We start from the raw sequence: 23,080 nt of genomic DNA, 5'->3' as shown, positions 1-23,080 counted from the left end.
CTCAGACACCAGAGCATCTTCCCAGGGAAACTAAGCCCCTGACCCTGAGCTCAGGCCCTGAGCCTGAACCTTCCCTCCTGGCCTCCGAGTGCAGTGGAGGCTAAATGTGGTGGTGGCTGAGAGAGCTGGTGGCATCTTGCTGTCCCCTTACTTGCATTTGGTCCCTAAGTACAGACATAACATTCTAGAAACACAGGGAGAGACAGAAGATGTCCCTTCTCAGGGGAGGGGGAGCAGCTAAGCAGTGAGGACACTGCATGGCTGACTTGAATCTGGACAAGTGGACATGGCGGGGTGGTCCCCTAAGGGCACCAAGCTTGGCCAGGCAAGGGTGGAGGTAGCAACCCCAGGCCTCCCCTGGAAGAGGACAAAGCTGCCTGGCCACAAGGTGGCCACGAGGTGGCAGGGATGGCAGTCCTGGCTCTGCCCCAGCACGAGGCCCATCTGGACACTTGGTGGGAGAGCAGCCACCCACTGCTGGGCAGGGAGCTGTGTCGTCCTGCGCCCAGAGGACCCAATGCCCCCCACAAGAACCCAGAGAGTGCCATGGCTGGTGACAATGGAGACATGCTGGTGACGCTGTCCATGTCCCTAGAGGAAATTCGACCAGACACCCGACCAACCTAAGGCCACACACAGAGACTTTGTGCTTTCAACCAGAATCAAATAGCCACCTTTGTGGGGACCAGTGATGCCATGGTGGCTGCACACATCACTGAGGGGGGGCAGTGGTGGCCAAAACCAAAGTCAGACAGAAAATGGGGACAGTGCTTCCCATTCCTGTCATGGTTGCAGCTGCCAAAGCCAGGAGGAGAAGAGAGGCCCCGCTGAGGGTGGCCGCCCCATGGTGGAGAGGAGGGGCAGATGTCAGCCAGACGATGGTGTCCCCACGCACCACAGCACCGCTGCCCCCGGCCACCACTGCCTTCCGAGGCACTGCCCGGTGTCCTCACTGGTCCTCAGGTAGGCGTAGCTCTCAGAAGAGCAGGGTGCCTATGCTGCCTACCTCGCTCGGCTCCTTGACGAAGATCTCAAAGGACTGCGAGATGTTGGTGACTGCCAACAGGATCCCCGACACCCAGGAAGGCAGCCAGGACCAAGAGGCCCCACGGCACAGGCCTCCAGATGCCACCACCATGGAGTCCTAAGCAGCTCAGTGAGACCCTGTCTCTAAATAAAATATAAAAAGGGCTGTGGACGGGACTCAGTGGTCAAGTGACCCTGGGTTTGGTCCTCAGTAAGGCGGCTGGGGACTGGGCACGAAACTCAAATGCTTAAGATGTCTCTCGAAATGGCCACTGTCCCTACCAAGGATTCAAAAGCAACCTAGAATTTGCAACTGTGGCTTTTCCCTTGGTTGCTTCTTTCAGGAAAGGTCACCAAGTGAGAACCCACAGGACAACCTGGGCTGCCACCTGACTTTGTAGACACAGTCCTTCTCACTGTGGTTGCTGCCGAGTGGCAGAGGAAGAGCTAAGAAAATGGCAGAGGGTACCCGGGAGGCCAGGGGCAGCCCTCAATCCAGGATGAGGCAGCTGCAGTGGACGCCCCTCCTACCCTGGGCACCTGCACCCTGGGGCCTCTCCAACCCTCCTCTCCACCCCAAGGTGACAGCCACACAGGCCACCTGGCCATGGCCCAGCTGCTCTCTGGCCTCCTCTCTGCCATGGCCTTGTCTGCTGGAACTGACCTCCCCACTTCAAACACCACCAGCCCTCTGCAGCTCTCCTGGCCTCTCAGCCACATCCACCATCTGTCTTTTTTCAGTCTTGGGAATTGAAACCAGGGATGTTCCACCCCTGAGCCCCATCCCCAGCCCCTTTTTTGTATTTTATTTAGAGATATGGGTCTCACTGAGTTTCTTAGGGCCTTACTAGGTTGCTAAGGTTTGCCTCCACCTTGCCATCCTCCTGCCTTGGCCTCCAGGCGTGCCACAGAGTCTAGCGCTTCCGGTTCACGTCTATCTGGAGCCCCACTCTATGCTCAAAACCTGGGCATATGCTCCTGGATTCCTAGGGCAGCATCTCACCAGCATGAGCAGAGGTGAGTGTCCCCTGCTGCGAGTACCATCCCTACAGAGCCCCATGCTGGGTCACCAGGCTGCATGCTCCTGGATCCCTGCTGAGGGTGGCAGGCATCTTTTTCCATGTCTCCCAGCATCCAGCACTTAGCAGGTTCCATGAATATCCAATGACACAGGGACCTTGCCTACCCTGTGATCCAAGAATGAGACTCATGGACACGGGAGACCCCAAGACCCACTGGTGCTTGAGGCCCGGGAGCCACATATGCTGACTGGGGGTGCGTACTGCACTCGTTGGTTGAGATCATGCACCATGGATGTCTCCCGGTGGCCCCCGCATCACCGTCTGCTTCTCCTTTAGCTGCTTGGCCACCTGCATGATGCCCAGAGCAGAGGATGGGCTCAGAGGTAGGTTCAGAGGGAAAGATCTCAAGCTGCTCTTCCTGCAGCTCTATGTCTTTACACGGACTTTAAAAATGCCCTAAGGGCCGGGGGTGCACCACTGTCATTCCAGCAGCTTAGGAGACCGGGGCAGGAGGATCACAAGTTGGAGTCCATCCTCAGCCACTTAGCAAGGCCCTTAGCAGCTCAGCGAGACCCTGTCTCCAGATGAAATCTAACAAGTGCTGGGAGGTGGCTCAGGGATTAAGTGTCCCTGTGCCAACACGGTGCCGTAAGGAGAAGACCAGACAAGGTGTGATTTTCCACTCTAGCTTCAGGTTCTCAGACCTGCTGCTGATGGCTGAGCTCTATCCATCTGTCCTTAATACTCTGAACTGTCTCACCATGGTGGGTGGCCCATCTGCGTGTCACAAACCACCACTGGACAAAGCAACAAGCCGAGTGACACTTTAAGAATGTCCGTTCATACTTACGTCTTTGGAGAGGAGTCCGAGATCTCGACCCAGGTCTTAGAGTAGAAGGTTCAGGAGCCCAGCATGAACACGAGGTACACTACCACATGGACAGGGTCCTCCAACACAGAGCCAAAGGACTCCGGTGGAGACAGGTAGGCATGGGCGGGGCCTCCAGAAGACATGTCTTGGGAAGAAGGAACAGAAAGTCTGGGACACTGCTTATACTTCACCTGAGCTTCGAGATGAACCCAGAGCAGATGGAAGACTGTGATTGCAGCCAGGCACAATGACACACACCTGTCACCCCTAAGATCAGGAGCCTGAGGCAGGAGGATGGCAAGTTGGAGGCCAGCCTCGGCAACTTAGAAAGGCCCTAAGCAGCTCAGTGAGACCCGACTCTAAATAGGGCTGGAACAGGGTTCGGGGGTCAAGGGCCCCTGGGTTCTGTCCCTGTTACAAAAAAAGTCCTGCACAGAATTTGTGAAACGACACAGGGGAGGAGATCTGTGGGTGAGACACTTGCTCAGGAGCAAGACGCACAGATTCTGAGCAGTGCCACTTGCTCTGTGGCCAGGAGAGGCTTTTTGGGAACATCTGATTGACAGACCAGGTACCCAACAGGGTGACAAGCAGGTGTATGCTGAAGCAGGCTGACAGCATCTGGGAGATAATGTAGAGGTGGGGACCAGGGTGGAGAGCAGGACAATTGGGATGTGGGAGGTGAAGAAGAGCTCGATGGGGTAGGTGTGGTACTGGCCCTGGTAGCATGCAGTCTTGTGGGCAGGTCCACCCAGCAGCCCCAAGGACAGAGAACAGGGCGCCCTTCACTGCCTCGCTGCCCCTTGTGGTCCAGAGACACAAGAGGTGGTACCAGCTCTTGGGAACTGACTTCTGATAGTGCTGTAGAGCACCTGCCCCTTCCCTCACTCCCACTGTGCTTGGAGGCACACTCAGAAAAAAAACAAACAGAAAAACTGGTTTCAAAATGTACAAAAGTCCACTCTATGGCCATTCATATCTAAACAGAAAAAAAAAAAACCCAATTATACTGAAGCCAGAGACAGTGGCACAGGCCTGTCATCACCATCAACCATCAACTCTGGAGGCTGAGGCAGGAGGACTGCAAATTGGAGGCCAGCCTCAGCAACTCAGCAAGACTGTCTCTAAGTAAAATATAAAAAGGGCTGGGGACAGGACTCAGGGGTGAAGTGCCCCTGGGTTCCATCCCTGTCACCAAAAAATAAAGAACAAGAAATGGAGACTTCCTGTGCTCACACTGGACACACCTGGAAATGGATGACCACAGCAAAGACAAAGATGGAGGTGATGAGGTTCCTGAGGTCAGGGAGATTCTGGCGGTAGAAAGCCTCTCTAAGGGCTCGAACTTTGTCTGTGCACATGGCCCAGAGATGGAACAGTGTAAAGATGGTGCCCTCCAATTCCATGCCTGTTGTCAGAGGAGGACACAAACGTGAAGGGAAGAACAAGGGGCTGGACTCCGCTGGGTCTTAGGCCTTCTCCTGGCCAAAGCAGAGGCAGGAGAACAGAATCAGCCAGGAGACTCACGGCACCCACAGTCATGGGGTCATGGTCTGGAATTTTTTGGCACCAGGTGTGGAACCCAGGGACCCTCGGCCACTGAACCTCACCCCCAGCCTATTTGTATTTCATTCACAGACAGCATCTTGCTGAGTTCCTGAGGCCTTGTTGTTGCTGACGCTGGCCTCCAAGTTGAGATCCTCCTGCCTAAGCCTCAGCAATAGGCAGAAAGGGGCCTGGCCTGAGGAACAGGCAACAGACCAGCCAGGGACACTGCAGCACAGGGCGCCAAGGTCCGGGCACTTCAGAAATGGCCTGAGCCTGACTTTTGGATAAAAGCTCAGTGGGAAAAACTGTCACCATGGCCCCTGCTGTCAGGTCGGTACTTCCCTTGATGTAGAGTCTGTGGGCAGAGTGGCTAATGGCTGGGGACTCAGATGTCCCAGTCTCTCCCTGGGACAGCATTTTCCTGTCACCCCAGAGTTGGGACAGGAGGACTCTCATCACCTACTAGACGGCCACTCAGATGGGCCATCTGTCCTGAAGACCACATGGACAGGATGTCTGTGACAGAAATATTTTCCTAGCTTTCCCTGGCCCCTGGCATCCCCATGGTGGTCTTCTGACAGCCCCTCTCCCTACTGCCTCTGGCTGTGTGGGACAACCATTGATGTCCCTGTGGTTGAGAATCTGGAGACATAAAAGCTTGAGCATTTTGTAAAGGAGGAAGTTCTGCAATCCCAGGGAGAGAAGGCAGGGACTTGTCCTGGCTCCTCTTGCCACCAGTGACCTCTCTGAACTTCCCTCACTTGCTCCGCTGAGCCAGGTGCTAACCCTCAAACACACCAGCTCATCTCTGCCCCAGGCCTTTGCACCTGCCAGGTTCTCTAGACGGACCCGTAACACTCTTCCCCAGTCACCCTATCTTCCTTCCCTGCTCTACTCTGACCAGGGGCCCTGGGATGACACTGATCCTCACATGTCTTATGTTATATCCCTTTGTATTCTTAGCACCCAAAGAAGCGCCTGGTGCTTAACAGCACCTGCCTCACAAGTGTCTGGAATGAAAGCTGGGTGACAGCAATGGCAGAGTGAGGGCCTTAGGAGCTTTTTGAATGTTTCATGTGGTAATTTTTTTGCAAGTCACTACCCGCTGATCTGTGGGAACTGGGTTGTTTCATGCGCTAGTGTCTCCCAAGCACAAGAGCCATGTCATGTCAGTATTGTGCACTTTCCTCCCAGCCTGGACTGTCCTCCACCTCATGGAAGAAGGACCAACTGCACTCTCCACCCTAGGGGCCCTTACACACCCCAGTTTCCATGTTGCAAGCTCAGCTGTGGTGGCACTCCTGGTAACAGGTGGCCCTTACAGCTGCAAGCTACCTGTGTCTGCTCCACCCTCTTCTTGCCCATCCTGGGGGTGTCCCCATGGCTCCACCATTTTGGCTCCTTACCGCACCACTCAAACCCTCCTAGGTAGCCACTCTGCCCCACCCAGGTCCCAGAGGTGGCTAAGGGCAACCACCTCCACGTCTAGGTTCTCTGTGGCCTTTATCTCTCACTAAGTCCTAAGGCCCTCACTCTAATGTCACACTGGCTGGCTCAGGCTGGATGGCTGTGCCACTTCCCCATCCATTTTCTCAGCCTGTCTCCCAGGGACAGCAAACCATTCCTTTCAAAACTGTCCCCTCACTCACCATTCTGCTCCAGAGCAAAGTGATCCTCTGACTGGCTGCCACAGCCCATGCCTTCGCTGACTGGCTCCCAGTGGCCACCATGCCTCCCAATCCTTTCAAAACAGGCACCCGCAAAGCCAGAAGATCTTGGAAGACACCCTGACTCTTACCCAGCTGTGTATGCATGGCTGGGGCCCAGCTGATTTGCACCCCTAGATACTGAATTCACCTTAGATTTTCTGAAATTCAAGAGAGTCAGGTGTAACTTTTCCTACTCTTCTGTAAGTGTCCCTGACCCTCCTTCCCCCATACCCAGCACCTCTCAGAAGTGCTCTCTCACTAACAGGCCATGGAGCATCTACAGGGTCAGCAGACCAAGCACACAGGCCAAACTGGGCTGTTTTAATGCCCCCAATTTTAGAGCCAATTCAAATTCTCAACTAGACACCAGAACTGTACCCATTATCTTTCTTACACTTCTGGGCTCTTTTGAAGAGGGCTTGGTCTTTTGGGGTGTCACCCATTTCAATCATCTTGGCTGGCGCATGATGAGGCCCAAGGTGACCATTGCAGAGATACCCAGCTCCTTGAGTGTGCTTAAGAAAAGGGGCAGCCACAAAGCCCCTGTGAGCTCAGGAAAGCAAGACATCGTTTAATAAAATGAACCTACAGAATTGTATGTGACCCCTTCTCCACATTGGATGGGCTTCAGGATGCTGGCAGCAATTATAGAATAACCCCCCAAAACCAAATATTAGAACAAACTGAGTTGAGCCTGCCAGACCCCATGTCATTCTGTTTGGAAATTCACATACCACTCAACAGCCTGCTGCATTCCCATCCCCATGGACAGATCCATTCTGGCTGGACAGAGGTCAGAGAGGCCCATCCTTCATCAGTTCATAAAACTAGAGAACATACCAATCATTTCCTGAGTCTGCATACGGGGCTGGCACAATTGGATCTAGTGGAGAATCAACCTTCCCTTTCCATCATGTACAGATGAGCTCTGATTCTGAGTGTCTGGAACCTCATTGGAACCCCATTTTTAAACTGTGTCCATCAAATGCACCATCAACATACACAAGAAAATCATTTCCAGACCCACAGCTGACTTGCTAGAGTCATCCCTCCACTTTCACTCATGGTTTTTATCCATATATTTCACCTGTAGATATGAAAAAGATGCAGCTGCAAAACCACTGGAAAGTTTCTGAGAATGTTCTAGGTGGACTCGCCATCTCATTTCAGAGATTTCAAACACTCTAATTTTTTCAAGTTTTCAGAAATTTTCAAGCAGAGACTTTTCTTACTCTTCCAGGTTTTGTATTGCATTCAAATCCAACTCCAAAGAAGATGATGTTTCCCAGGCTGAATACACCATTGATTAAGCTGTTCGAGGTGGCACATGAAGACTTTCCAGGCCATGCAGCTGCCCATTCTCTGAGCTTCACAGAAAGTCTGTCATTCAACTAAATGGTTCAGGTCCAGCAGAGAAGAGGCAGAGTGAGTCTGAGCCTCCCTCTGTTGGAGGCCAGAATCCCACACATCCAGTAGAAAGGGTCTGCAGAATCTGAGGCCATAATACCAAACAGAAGATCTGAAAACAAGCAGAAACCAAAGGAGTGGCACGTGTGTCCCCCCTCTCTCCCCTGCCCCAATGCCAGCACAGGAGATTGGATTGACCTGATAGCAGATTAAGAAGATGAAGAAGGGGATGGCCATCCACAGTACCTTCTCCTTCAACTGGATCTGCAGAAGAGGCAGAATCAGAAGACATGAAGTTTCGCAGTAAGTCAATATAAATGATCCCAAAGACCCTTTCCTCTGATCACCAAGGAAGGCCAAGGAGGGCTTGGGCCACAGCTCCATGGGGAAGCACATGCCTAGCATGCATGATGCTCTGGGTTCAGTCTCCAGCAGAGAACCTTCCCCCCAAAAGAGAAGAAGCCAAACCATGCACCAAGCAGAGTCCTAAAAGGTGAGTCTCATGCTTTCTATGTACAAAGCCAATGCAAAGATGTCTGTAGGTGTCACGTCTAGGAATCCTCATATTATATAGCATCATGATCTTCCTACTGCTTAAGTGAGTTCAATGGCAAAGGTGTACTTTTAACCATTGACATGAACAGTTTAGATCCTCAAGGTGAGGCAAGAGGAAGGTGAGTTCAAAGCCAGCCTCAGCAAAAGTGAGGCACTGAGCCACTCTATGGGAACCTGTCTCTCCATAAAAAACAAACTAGGGCTGGAGACATCTCTCAGTGAGTGGTTGCTTCTGAGTTCAATCCTAGGGATGGATTAAAAATAAATAAATGAATAAATAAATAAATAAATTCTTTATGTTGTTGATATTTTTTAAAATAATATTTTAGTCTTTATTTTATATACCTCTTCTCTGATGTTTAGTATTTTTTCTTCTACTAGTATTGGGTCTGGCATGTTCTTGATTTTCTACCTCCTTGAAGGGGAAGTCTTGGTTGTTTTCTTTTTTGATGTAGGTATGTACTGATTTAATCTTTTTAAAATTGCCTCTGCTCTATGCTATAGAGTTTTTTATTTTGTGTTTCTATCATTATTTTTCTCAAGAATTTTTAAAAATTTCCATTCTATTTATTCATTGGCTCTTGGCTATTTGAGAGCTTGTTGTTACATTTGCAGACATGCAGGATGTTTCTAAAGTTCCTCCTGTTGTAAGTTTCCAGTTTTATTACATTGTATTCAGAAAAAAAGTTTTTTCAAATGATTTTTAGCTTCTAAAATTTGTTAAGGTTTGTTTTATGGCTTAATCGATTGTCTGTTCTGGAGAATGTTGTTGGTAATGTTGCAAAGAATTTGTCTTCCTTTGTTTTTTGTTGGAAAGTTCTGTTAAGTCTATTTGCTCTGCAGTGTACTTTAAATCCTGTGTAAAGAAAGAAGAAGAGACAGAAGCAAGGTGCAAAGGCAGAATGACAGGATGGTAGAAAGTCTCCTTGTCCAAGCTGCTAGCTTTACTTATATTAGTAGGTCACATTAGGGCACTGACATCAGTAGTACTCTATTATTCATTGTGCCATTAAGCTACAGATTTAACAACATTATGCAGCTTCTTCGATAGTTACCTACTAAGGTTGCAATGTGCAATGTTAGGAGATTTGTGTGGCTCTCAAGTAAATCCATTGTTTCAAGTTTCTATTATGTGCACAGCTTCAGGTGCAGCAGAGCTTGGCAAAACACTGTGGTTGTCTAAAAAGAGAGTCCCCCCACCAGGAGCAAAGTGCCTAAGGTCAAGGTCGAGGCTGATAACATTCTAGCAAAGAGTTTCCTCATGCAAGGCATTGCCACAATAGCTAGGTATTGCACATGTATTAGTTATCTTGCTGGTTTCTGAAAGAAACTGCAGAATATTCCTAACGTAGGAAACAGGGTGTCTGTTACCTCCTGGGAGTTTGCTCACCAGAGGAATGCTGTCCGTATAGTTCTATGGTCAAAACACTTACAATCCTGTGTCTCTTTTTTAATGTTTTTGCATGAAAGACCTATCCATTTTTCAAACTCTATTATTAGAAGTCCTCTATTAATATACATTGAAGTCTCTTTCTCCCTTTAGATGAAGTAGTGTCTGTCTTATGTCTATGTGTTGTAGTATTATCTGATTTTATATTTATACTTAGGATAGTTTCTTGCTTAATTAAAGTCATTTGTCTTTATATAATTACTGTAGTCTACTTTTACTTTTGGTATTAAGGTCTAATTTTTTGTGATATAAGAAATGCTACTTCTAGTTTTTATTTCCATTTTCTTGAGATATCTTTCTATTATTCTTCACTTTTATCATATGTGTTTTTAGAAGTGAAATGAGATTCTTCTAGGCAAAATATAGATTTTTTTGTTCTATGTATTATAGAACTTTATGTTTTTTTACTGGAAAATTTACCCCATTAAGGGGGTTCTTGACAAGTGAATATATACTAGTGCCATTTTGGTTATTGTTAACTACTTGTGCTGTGTGACAATTCTTCCTCTCTTACTGTCTTCTATTTTTGTTATCTTGTAATATATAGATTTGTACCACAACTCTTTGAGAGTTGAAAATTAAATGAATATGTAAATCTAATTGATATAGCATGTGCAGAATCAAATAATTAAAAGGTCTGAAGAGGCTTAGGGTTTTTTTACCTGTGACAATGTCTACCCTCCTGACAAATACTATTTTCTCTTTTATGTTTGCTTTTTCATTGCTTATTATTATTATTATCATTTTATTAATCTTTATACATCTTAATACTATGCTTTAAAGAAATAAGCATTTATTTAAAAATATGTTATAAGTAAATAACAGTGGTTATTTAGGGATCAGAACACTAACCTGTAAATCAGTTGAAATAAGAAAAATCTGATTTTATAGCTTTATATATCAAAATAATAACATTAAATTAAGAAGAAATGAACATTTTGGTTATTGGGGTAACTGGATATGATTAAACAGTTAAAAGAAAACTTTCATAATTTGATTGAATTCCAACTGCATTAAAAACTAAAGTCAGCTGTGTGTGGTGGTGCACACCTGTAATCACAGCACTACAGGTGGCTAAGGCAGGAGAATCACTTGGTATTAAGGTGTAATTTTTGTGATATAAGAATAGCTACTTCTGTTTAATTTTTGTTTCCATTTGCTTGAGATAGCTTTCTCTTATTTTTCACTTTTGTCCTATGTGTTTCTTTTGGAGGTGAATTGAGATTCTTCTAGGTAAAATATAGATGGTTTTTATTCTATCAAAAATCAGTACCTTGTGGTGGTTGATGCTTTTTGAATTGCAAGGATCTCACATTTGATTTATTGGTTCCTCTTAAGTAGAAGTGAATGGTGGACTTGAGATCTCTTGGAATCCTAGCATACATAGCAGGAGCTCATGGCTACAGGGTGTGATGATCAACCCCAACTCTCTGTCCAGCCAGCTGTCTCTGCACAGCATTGACTTAGATGAGCCATTTGGAATGGGAGTCATACTGGGGGTGCTGGGATTTTGATTTCTCCATAGGTAGCTTACAATTTTTATAATGAGCACCAATCCTTAGAAATAAAAATAGTAAAGACTTTTGAGGAGAAATGTCCACTAGGTGTCCTTCTAGCTGTGGGGCCTGCAGTAGTGTGGAGAAGGGAGGGGGTACCTTTCCAGCCTGCCAGGGGCCAGGTGCTGGCTGGACCAGGTGGGTGACAGAAGGGAGCTTCTCTGCTTACTCTCAGGGGAGATTAGGCAACGCCAGTTGGCCTCAGGTGTTCTGGAGCCCTCTGGGGGAGGGGAGAAGAGAACATCTGTGGCCACAACCTGGCATGTCAGCATCATCTAGTGGGTATATTAGGGACAGTCACCCATGATTCCCTTCTGCAAAATAAAAAATCAAATCAGATTAAAAAAAATTTATCACCTTGACCACTGGAATTTAGAAATGAGTTCTCTGGGCTCTGCAGTGAGCCAGTCAAGCATGAGGGCACTTGCTGTGTGCTTTGAAGCTGGTGTGCAGCGTGGTGGGCCCAGGAAAAGGCAGAGCCATTGTGATTATTTACAAGTCACACCTATTCTAGCTGGTCTGAACCTGTGCCGCCCATTAGGAAGCATTCTGAATGCCACCACTGTTCTTGTTTATTTCCTCTTTAAGCAAATATAAAAAGGAAATAGCATTAGCATTTTCCATATGTGAATTATGTGGCATTTGTGTAGGTGTGTGCCTGTGTTTTGCCTTTACAATAATTGGAAACACAACACTGCAGAGTTCATGTGACCCTTTTGCAGATGGGACAACCCAGGCAGATCTGCTGAAGGCACAGTTTCAGCAGAGAGTGAGTCAGACAGGAACTGATCAGCTTGTCTTAGTGTGAGCAAAGACATCTCCCTGGTCCCCAACTGTGGGGAAGGGCTCTCCCCCCAGGGCCAGCGCAGAGACTGGCAAGGCAATTTGTTGGCAAGAATTCTCTGTCTTTTCCAAACAGAAATAGAATGCTTGTGGAAGGCTTCTGCAAGCCACAGTGCCAATGGACAGCTCCCACAGCCACAGCTCCATGCCGTGATAAACAGCCTAGTTCACCTGCCAACAGTCAAATGGGTCTTTTGGTTTTTAAGAAAACCACTGTATTCAGACTGGCTCTCCTGATGATTTAGCACCTTAAAGGTGGTGTCAAACAGAACCTTGAGTCCCTCACATAATCGCTCCTAAAGTTGTCACTCAGGCCCCATCACCCACAAAACTGAATGCTCCCAGGGTAGAAGCCCTTGATGAATGTGCTGCATGATGGCCGTTTTGTGGGTGGGTCATAAATATTACTGCTACTGACACAGCCCTGAGGAACATGTTCTCGCATCTGTGCACAATAATATTTATTACCCACTATAGCCACATGCTAGAAAGATGCTCAGCTGGGCACTGGTGTTGCACCCATGTGGCACCCACGTGGCACCCACTCTGCTGCAAGTATGAACACCAGCTGCACAAGCTTGTGGCTCCACCAACAAGAGTAGTTATTTCTGGCCATGTGTAAAGTGAGCTCACTGAACACACATTGTCCTTGACAGTTTGAAATGGCTCCTTTTACCTGTGAATAGGTGTGAGTTTGATGACGATATTGGATGAAAATAATAAAAACTAAATATTAGCTGCATGCAATATGCAGGTCAGTTTACAAAGACTGCCTGTAATGTCTCAATCCTCATGAAACTCCACTAAATGACTGGGGTCCTGAGCGTGATCACAGCTGACACCACTGTCCTAGTTCCACAGCACTTTCCAACAGCAGATGGCTACACCATGAGTGCCGCTGAGTGAAGATCAGCCAGGTGGGGGTGCTCATGGCCACTATTTGCAAAGCACACAGCAGGATCATGGCCTTTTGTGGTGTCAAGACACTCAGCCTGCACCAGCAGGGAGGAAACAGGACAATGAGGTTGGTTACAGAGAGTGCACCTCACCCAAGCTTCAGGCAGCCACCCATGAGGGCAGTACCCAGCTCTATCTACTGGCCTCTGCTCCAGTCACCAAGAAACTGATAGCCCCCTGGGGACAGTGGTAATGTTGTAAAAGACTGTCCAGCTGACCTGCATCTTGATCACAGGCCACATACTGTCACTCAGCCCTTCATTCACAGCCATGAAGTTGTTGGCAGCTCTTCCACCCAATTCTGCTCTGTCCCCACCCTGGGACCTGACACAGTGAGTGACATCTCAATTAGCCCAGCACCTGAGTTTTGTGGCCCAATGAAAGACAATATCACCACTGGTCAAAGAGGGCTGGAGTGCTTTTGGGAAAGTCTCGTTTCCTGATGAGAAATGCTGAGAGTCAAGAACAATGTTCCCTAACAGCAACAGGACAGCAGTCTTCTCCTCACCCACTCCTCACACATTATTACAAGGTGGTAAAATTAAAGTTCAGCCAAAGATACTCTGTGTTGCAAATCCTCAATTCCACCAGCATCACCGTCCAAACACTCATAGACTCTGAAAATGATCATGGCTGGATTTTAATACAACTTTATGTACAAACCAGGCACAAGGCTGGATTCAGCCTGTGCTCTGCACTTGCCCAGCCCTGTTCTCCACTCCTGCTCTGGTCCCAGGTCCTGACAGGTAAACACATCTTGCTTCCCAGCAACTCTCAAAACTGATGCCTTCCCAAGAAGAGAGCATGAAACTCTCTGCTTAATTCTACCCTTGTAAGTGTCAGGAGACTTTGGCACCAATAGGAAATTGAGAGCTGGAGATAAAGCATGCAACAAAGGGCAAGGACTTGAGTGAAGATATTCCCCAACTGTGGCCCAAGCTAGATTGAGTTGGAGAATCTGCAGGAGAGCTCCCGGGGAGAGGCACTGCAACGATGCCTCATCTCTCCCTGAAATACACACCAGCCCCCTCTGTTCCTTAGCAGCTGCTTTCCTACAAAGTCTTGACTCCACCACACCAAAATGTGGATCACTGCTGACAGGATCACAGAATTTTCAAAACCTTAATGCCCTGGAACTCGGATTCAAGCATGGGGTCCATTCATTCACTCAACAACCATCAACTGTGCCAGACCTTTCTATGGGTGTCACAGAGACAGGGGTGGATAAAACTGACCAGGATCTCATCTTCTGGGGAGAGAGTCAGTAGATGACTCCAGCAATGGCCAGGGGTGACATCTGTGAGGATCATAAAATAGGAAGAAATGGACAGAAACAGAAGGGCAGGGAGGGGCTGAGGGCTGCACAAACCAGTGTGGTCAGAGAAGGTGCCTCTCTAACAGCCAAGGTGCAGGAGAGGAACCAACCCAGGGAGAGGCAGGAAACGTGTTCCAGGCAAAGAGCACATGTTAGGATCTCAAGATGGGGGAAATAAAGGTAGATTAATTAATGAATAGGGTTTTCATCTGTAATTGGCTCAACTCTGGTATCCAACTTGAGTGACAAATGATCCAAAGTAGCCACAGATTTCCCCAGAACACCCCAGAACACCTGTGTGTGAGGTCCCGGCAGGAAGTTCAACTCAGTGCAGAATGTACCTGATCATTTCCAGGACAGAATAGCATGGAGTGCATGGACCTCCGATAGACCCACAGCACCCTCCTTTTCATGAACTGGAATATCATCCATGACTCCATCCTCAAGTGTGGTCCCTGGGCCTTGGTTGTGGACAGAGTTTCAGCCAAACACAGGGAAAGAAAACCAGCCACCTTCTGACCCATGAAGCAAAACCACAGGCAGTTTAGTGGGCTCTAGGATCCTGTCCAAGTTTATCTGGGCAGTTGCCAACAAGATTCTTTTGGTCCACCTGTACTTCAAAGTTTGCCAATCCCAGGCCACCTGAGGAGTCTCAAAGAAAAGCCAATTGATGAGGGTCTGGTAAATGGGCACACAGAACTCTGTTCCAACAAACACACAACCATACATTTCAATAAAACTATCTTCCCTCAGCACAACACTTGGTCCTGACATGCACAAAGACAGAGACAACAAAGGACAAGGGCTCCCCAGGAAACCATTCCACAGTCTCCAAAAATGAAAAGGGATTTACACAGTAGACGTACATAGTTTCCAGGAGGCACTATGGAAAACAGGTAAATGAAATGCAATTTTTTTATTAGTTGTTCAAAACATTACAAAGCTCTTGACATATCATATTTCATACATTTGATTCAAGTGGGTTATGAACTCCTATTTTTACCCCGGATACAGATTGCAGAATCACATCGGTTACACATCCACGTTTTTACTCAGTGCCATACTAGTTCTGCTTGAAATGCAATTTAAGAATATTTTTCTTGTTTAAACAACATGTTCCAAGTGCATGGGAGAGAACAGATGACATTCAAAGAAAACTTCTCTGTACCTCTTCTCCTAAAGCCATAATTGCACACCATTGCAAGAGGGACGATGCCCACAAAGGTCATTTGGCTGATAAAGATTTCAGAAATGACCAGCTCACTCATGAAGTCCTTGATTGGGTACGCCACTTGCCAGCTGGTTTGCTGGGTCCCAGACAGACTACTGCTGTTGTCGATGCCAAAGTCCACTTATAGGATCTCATAGACTGAGCCATTTGCTCTGGAAAACAAACACCTATTAAAGTTCAGTTTGAAGCACATAACTCAGCATAATGTCAAGAATACAGTAAATGGCTCTTTCCTCTTTGTCAACCAAGGAAACAATCGCCACCTTCGACCCACACATGTCAGTGTTCACAGAACCTGGCCCACAGCTGCCTGTCTGTGGCACCATCTAAGGATGAGCTTTCAGGATCCTCTGTGGACACAAGACTGCTCCTCACTGAATGAGAAGCTGCAATGGATTCCTTCCCAGAATATGGTGCCAGTTCCCTCCCCTGTCCAACCAAGGAGAGTGGTGCCAGTTTCTCAGTGAAGGCCACTTTATAGCCCACATCAACCACCTCTGCAAAGGCCCATTGACCAAAGATCAGGCTAACAAGTTCTGGAGGTGAGAATGCAGGCCTGTTTTTGGAGGGGCCCCTGTTGCCTAGGTCCATATGCTAGATGGCCACTGGCACTGTAGGAGCTGCTGCTACTGAGGATTCCATCTAGTGGGACAGAGAGCTGCAGGATGGGGACACATGTAGGGACCCATTGACAAGCATTTTCAGAGCCTTGGGCAGTGGTCCAAGCACAGCTCTGGAGTCAATGGCTTTGACCACAAACTGGCTGTGGGACATTAAGTGTTGGATCTCCACTCAAACAGCTGTCAAGTGGGAAAAATAAGAGGTGTCCACTACAAGGACTCAGGTTTCTAGTTTTTGAAATGTTGTTCTCCTGAAAGAATTTAAAAATGATTTCTGGCTCCTGATATATATATGATTTTATATAAGTCTGTCTATATACGTGTTTGTGTGTTTGTGATTTTAACAAAATCTTTTCATAAAATAAGGTATAGATGACCGAATCACACAAGATGTTCCTGAGAGACAGACTAAACTTTCCCTGTGTTCTTTCACTTTTCAGTTAACCCTTTATTAGAAGAAGAGGAGAAGCTATCACCAAACGGCGGTGAGGAGGGGCAGCTGCACTGGCTAGTTGCAGAGGTGCTGCATGGCCTGGTGAGGACCGGCTGGCAGCTGCTTCTTCTCAGCTCAGGTGTGAAGTGTAAGCTCAATTGGAGACACAGTCTGATTAATGCCCCATGACCCATGATGTGCTAGCTGTCTTAATCAGCACTGTGTTTTGGTTCCATGGCCAATGGTTGAATATTAACAAAACACAACTGGGTTTGACAAATTGATTGACAGGGTGGCCCTCCCCTGTTTCATTAGTGATTGCTTCCATTTGGATCTGGGTGATCCCCAGAGGCCAGGTTTTGATGGGGTTCCTAGTCTGGTGTTGATGGAGGGGGGAACCTTTGGGGACTTTGCAGAAGGCTCTAGATCATGGGCCTTGAGGGAGGCTGCAGGAAGCCAGCTCCCTTCTCTTTTTGTTCAGGGAAAGCGTGAGGGGACATTTTCTCTACCCCACGCTACCTGCCACAGGGTGCTAACTCACCACAAGCCCCCAAACCTGATCACAGTCTAAATCCTCAAAAAGTATACGCCAACAAACCCCTTCTCTCTGCAAGTTGATGTCTCAAGTGTTTGTTCCAGTAATGGAAGCCAGTGAACTGTCACCATGTCGTCTGAACCACAGCAGCAAAGAAAAATCCCAGAAGGGAGCTGGGAATGGATTCCAGATTTCCAAACAACATCACATTTCCCAGCTCACGTTGCACCAGGGCAACAGCATGGCGAGGGCCTGTCCTCTGCAGAAAGCCTGGGCTTTGCTTCCCCTCTTCCCTGTGGACAACAGAGCCTTCCTCTGCCCCACCAACAGTGCTCAGAAGAGAAGGGCTTTGAACTATGGGTCATGGTGGCTCACCTCCTGTGGTCTAGGTCCAACAGCCAGACAAGGCAGGGAAACACTTGCCCCCACTGGCCAAAGGCACGTGGCATCCATGCAGAGAGCCATGTCCTCTGTCTTGTTCCCTTGGCTTCAGCTTATCTGTTCTGAACGTTTCCAATATGCTTCTTTTTCTAATCTTTTCTTTTTTGGCAACACAACCCTTTGTCTTCTGGTTTCATCTTTATTATTCTCATTCCCTCAGAATGAGTATTCATTACAATATTTTAAATTAAGACCTGCACTGCCCTCCTAGCTGTGTGCATCAGGGCTCCCCACACAACACGTGTAATTCTTATCACAGGATTTCAGGCAGTTTGTACATTATATTCTATTAAAAACTCAGTTCCACTCAAGGTTGTCACAACCCAGGGATCACAGCTTCCTGCCAGATGATGTGGTGAGATACATTCACACATTCCTGTTAGCAGCAAGTTTCCTCCACAGGCCTGTGTTTCACACCTCATTTGATATAAAAATGCAATAGAAGGCATACAAAGAAGCAGTTATTTATTTACATTATGGAATGGATTCTAGGGGGATTCTAGATAAGCATAAATTATCACACCACAGCCACAATCTCTGGCCTTCTTCAGCCCTGGGGAGGAAGGTGAGGCCAGGAGCTGTCAATCTTTCTCATACTTCTAAGAACTGCAGACTCTGCTCTTAAAAAAACAACAGTGACAACCATCTACAAGAATTTGTGTGGTTCTCTGCACCAGAAAGAGATTACTGTTTGACCAAATATTTCAACAAAATTCCCTCTGAATGGAACCTGGACACCATCACCTTCCCAGTGTCCCAGGATGCAGGGACAGATGGCACCCACAGCATGCTCTGTGGGTATCAGGACCCCTGACACTGTGGTGACTGTCTGGCTTACTCTCACTCAAGTCCCCATCAGAGTACATGCCCCCCCAGATCCCCTCCCACCTTCCATCCCAGGCCTTCAGCTGAGGCTGATGGGAACCCCTGACTTCAGGGAGTGCTATGGCAGTTGCTTAGGGGATCACATGTCATAGTTATATCCCCAGGGCCAGGGATGACTAGGACCTGTGCTGGGCTGTCTTAGAAGAAGAGCTTCTATCAGAGTGACCACATCAGCAGATGGATGCAGATGTAGTCAGTTTCCACCATCCTCCTCCAGGATGGAGAGCACCTGAGAGGAATACAACCATGGGAAGATGAAGATAGGCTCTGAAAAAAAGGTTGGAGCCCCAATCCAACACTCCTGGTGTCTGTCTACCATGAACTCAACCTGTCTGAAGACATTCATTGTTACAGGACCAAATGGACAAAACCACCTGATAAACCAAGCACCTGAGAGGAACTTTTCCACCAGGAATATGCACAGCAGTGCTGTGTGTTATGGCTTGGGTCTGGAAATTACCCCAAAGACTCATGCACCTAAAGGCTTAGTTCCCAGTGCAGCAATGTCCAGAGGTTTGGCTCGTAGGAAATGACTCCATCCCCAGGTCCTGACCTCCTCAGTGGAATAATGCAGCAGATGGATTGAAGACGGGAATGGCTAATTGGGAGTGAGACCCCGTTGGAGGAAGGTTATCACTAGGCATGTGGCCTGAGAAGGTTCATCTCATCCCCAGCTCCTGCCTTCCCCACTCCCAAGGCCTGGGACTGAGCAGCTCTCCTCACCACACCCTCCAGCCATGATGTTCTGCCTCACCTCAGGAACAGAGCCATCTATTTAACCAGCCAGGAACTGAAGCCTCTGAAATGGTCAGACAAAGCTTTCCTCAGAGCTATAGGGGTCAGGTATCCTGGTCACAGTAATGAAAAGCTGCATCACACACTGTGCAAAACAGAATAAAGTCACAGCCCTTGACAGACACCAACTCTGAAGAGTACTATCGGCTACTCTCCCCTCTTCATTCCCTGATGGCAGAGACCATCTCCCACTACAAAGCCCAAAATATTACCCAGCAGGTACTTCCCAAGAGTACCTGCTTCTTGGGGAAAGGCAGAGATCCCACAGCTTACTAATGAGCTCTGAAGGGAAGAGTCCCCTGGAGACTGACTGTAGAAGAAGACACTTAGGACAAGTCCCATTCCTTTTCAACCCCTGAACAGTTCTGGGTGAGTTTTCAATGCTTGGAAGAGCTGCAGCCATCTTGTGACCATGAGTAGATAAGGTGGAGGATGGTGGTCAGTTCTCTGGCTAGAATGGAGTAGAAGGACAGAAACACTGAGCAGACATTGTGTCACAAATAACAGGACCAACCAGCTATGAATTGCTTGTGACAGGAGATGACCAAATTATTTTGTAGCAGCCATCTGTGGGCAGATGATCTATTACTTGCAGCTGAATCCCCTGAGCTAATATTAACCATTCAGGAATTTGGTGTGCTCAAGACTTGGGGTGCTCAGAATTTTGGTATGTTCAAGATTTGGGGATGCTCTGGACTTGGGGTGCCCAGCATTTGGGGGTGCTCAGCAGATAGAGATAGAGTTTGAGGCTGCTGGAATGAGTTTGAAGGGAGAGGTGTCGAGATAACCCAGACAGTGGTTCCTAATAGGCTTCTAAGCAGCACTCATCTAAGCCCCTCTTGCCCCTGAAAGAGCAGGCAGAGGGAAACTGCAGCTGATGCTGTCAGGGTCACAAGGAAGAGGCTGCCACACCATGCCACTCCAGGGAACAGGCTGGCCCCACCACCCAAAGCTCCTGTGCCCTTGGTCCTTAAAGAGTCTATTAGAGAAGAAAGGAAAGAGAAAAGACTATGACAATGCAGGGTGACAGAGCAGTTTCCCGATGGGCTCGTGTTCCCAGTGTTCCCAGATGAGGAGCTAGTGCCTCACCTAGGGTGAGGCCTGAGCTGCGATGTTGTCTGCACAGCTGTCGTAGTGATTAACCTAAATAACCTTGCTCCACAAGATGAAGATGCTTGCTCCACACATGGGAGGGGGCAGGGGCCGAGACTTCAGGCAATGGATCCTGTCACCTACCAGGTGTCCTAATGCAACATCATCAGTGAAGACCTCTCTCTGCAGCACAGCTGAGCACAGCCCACATAACTAAGGCTCCATCCCCAGCTGAAGAAGAGAGGCTGCCAGTCAGCAGCGCTTGGGACCTAGCTTAAGACCAAAGATATGCACTAGTCCCCAGGTGTAACATCAGAGCAATGACCAAAAGCCAGAGCTTCCCTCTGTCTGCCATAAAATGTCCACTTTCCTCTCGCGTCTTATGTCAGTTCTGCTTTTCCCACTACCTTCATCAACCCTTATTTAAAAACAATAATAACAACAATAATAAAGATGATCTGAAACTAGATATTAAACCCTGCACCATGATAAATGTGAACTCAGTGGCTCTGGACACCATCCACCTCATTAGACCTTTGTGCATGAAGAGCAAAAGGACGAAGCTCTGCCCCATGTGTCCTGCACCACAGCCCTTCAGAAGCTGGGCTACTGGGCTGGGAAGAGCACATCTTCTCAGTAGAGCTGCATCAGTCTAGACGCCACATCCAGCCCTGGGTTCCCACACAGTCCCCAGTCCCTCGACTGCCTTAGGCCTTGGGGCTCTCAGCATTCACCTGCCTTGGGTGTCTGGTCGCCCACGCAGGCCAGGGTAGCCATCATCTGGGTGCTGCTGTTGTCCACTGCCCATTGGTCTCTATTGCTAGTTCTCAAGGCTGTGATCTTCACACCTGCTGCCACCTTAATTCTGTGAGGTAGGAAACAACATGTATAAGAACATGTATAAGAAAACATGTTTAAAAACATGTATAAGAAAATATCCCAGGTCGACTCTGCAGGCCACCATGACCCCATACTGTGGGCATACTGTCCTCCCCCCAGGAGACAGGAAGAACACTTTGAGTGGCAGATTAAAAAAATATGAAAAAATGTCCAACATCTCTAGCAATTAGAGAAACACACATTAAATCTACACTGATAGTTCATCTTACTCCAGTCATAAAATTAATTGTCACAAATACAAGTAATAATAAATGTTGGCAAAGAGGTGGAAAAAAGGCACACTCATACATTGCTGGTGGGACTGCAAATGGGTAATCACTCTGGAAAGAATTATGGAAATTCATAAGAAAACTTGAAATGCAACTACAATTGGACCTAGTCATCCCACTCCTCAGCTTATACACAAAGTACTTAAAATCAACACACTATAGTGACACAGTCACATCAATATTTATAGCAGCTCAATTCACATTAGCTCAGCTCTGAAAACAACTAGGTGCCCTTGACCAGATTAATGGATAAAGAAACTGTGTTGTGTATACACAATGGAATATTACTTAACCATAAAGAAGAATAGAATTACGGAATTTGCTGGTAAATGGATGGAACTATATACTATCATGCTGTGTGAAATAATCCAATCACCCCAAACAAAAGGCTGAATATTCTCTCTGATATGAAGATACTAACACAAAATAAGGCAGGGGGAGGGAAGAACAGACACAATTTAGATTAGACAAAGGGGAATAAAGCAAAGGGATGGTGATGAGAATAGGTAAGACAGTAAATGAAATGGACATGACCTTTTTTATGTTCAAATATAAATACATGACTGGTGTATCTCTACATCATGTACAACCACAAAAATGGGAAGTTACACTCCATGTATATATAATATTCCAAAATACATTCTACTGTCATTAGTAACTAAGAAAAAAAATAAAAAATGAGATTAAAAAATATTAATAGCAATGACTTTCCCAGATAATAAGTGCACCTCTAGGTGGTGAGGGGCAAACACTTGTGCAGCATAGTCATTTAATTATTCAACAGTCATCTTTACCTTATTTGCATAGTAAAATACCATAGCAGAAAACCTAAGGTGGAGACTTAAGGTGGAAATGAGATATGAGATTTTGGGACAAATGAAGAGGCATGATGAAGAATGCAGAAACACTGAAGTTCCACTAATGCAGGTGACGACATTAGGAGACATGCACATATATCTGTATGCATACAGATTTTTTTTTAAATTATATGAACTAATACTTACATGGATGTTTAGGAAAGATTTTAATCACCATGGAAGTTAATTGACTTTTACACGTTTCATGACAGGGGGTAGAAACAACATAAGCAGGCACATTTAAAGCTTCAACTCATACATAATGTCTATTCACATTTCAAAACAAAGCATATGAATACTGCCATTCAGAGACACAGAAAGTCACATGACTAAGGGTCAGGATGCACAATAATCCCATAGGGGAGAAAGTGGATATCTGGGAATAGAAATACAATCTACCAAAGACAGCTATCCATGTCCTATAATTGAGAAGATATAGCACACTCTGTTTCTGTTTACCTTCAGAGATCATATCCACGGGCCATGCAAGTGGAGAAAACACTTTGCCTGTGGACTTCCAAGCTAATGAGATTACCAATGAACCTCAATCATGAAGGATGACTCTTAATCTCTGGAGTCATTACTGCTGAGATGCAGATGGTTGGGTTCTCTCCATGTTCATTTCCTCCAATGTGTTTTGGTCCTTCACAATATCCTAGAAATTCAAATTTGTGGTTAGTTTCTTATTTTTAAAAAAGATGGTTTCATTTAGTGTTCATAGCCAGCTACCAATGGCTTCACTATGAATTACAATGCATCATGG

At 46.9% G+C, this 23,080-nt stretch overlaps 1 pseudogene; it reads right to left on the bottom strand.

The window, feature by feature from the left end:
* Positions 1 to 976: 976 nt before the first annotated feature.
* LOC143385872 (protein transport protein Sec61 subunit alpha-like) lies at positions 977 to 21,099 on the bottom strand (annotated as a pseudogene).
* Between the last annotated feature and the right edge of the window lie 1,981 nt (positions 21,100 to 23,080).

The sequence above is a fragment of the Callospermophilus lateralis genome, chromosome 11, assembly GCF_048772815.1.
Source record: "Callospermophilus lateralis isolate mCalLat2 chromosome 11, mCalLat2.hap1, whole genome shotgun sequence".
In the NCBI taxonomy this organism is placed as follows: domain Eukaryota; kingdom Metazoa; phylum Chordata; class Mammalia; order Rodentia; family Sciuridae; genus Callospermophilus; species Callospermophilus lateralis.
Note: the sequence above shows the minus strand (reverse complement) of the source record. Positions and strands in the feature narration are given on the sequence as shown.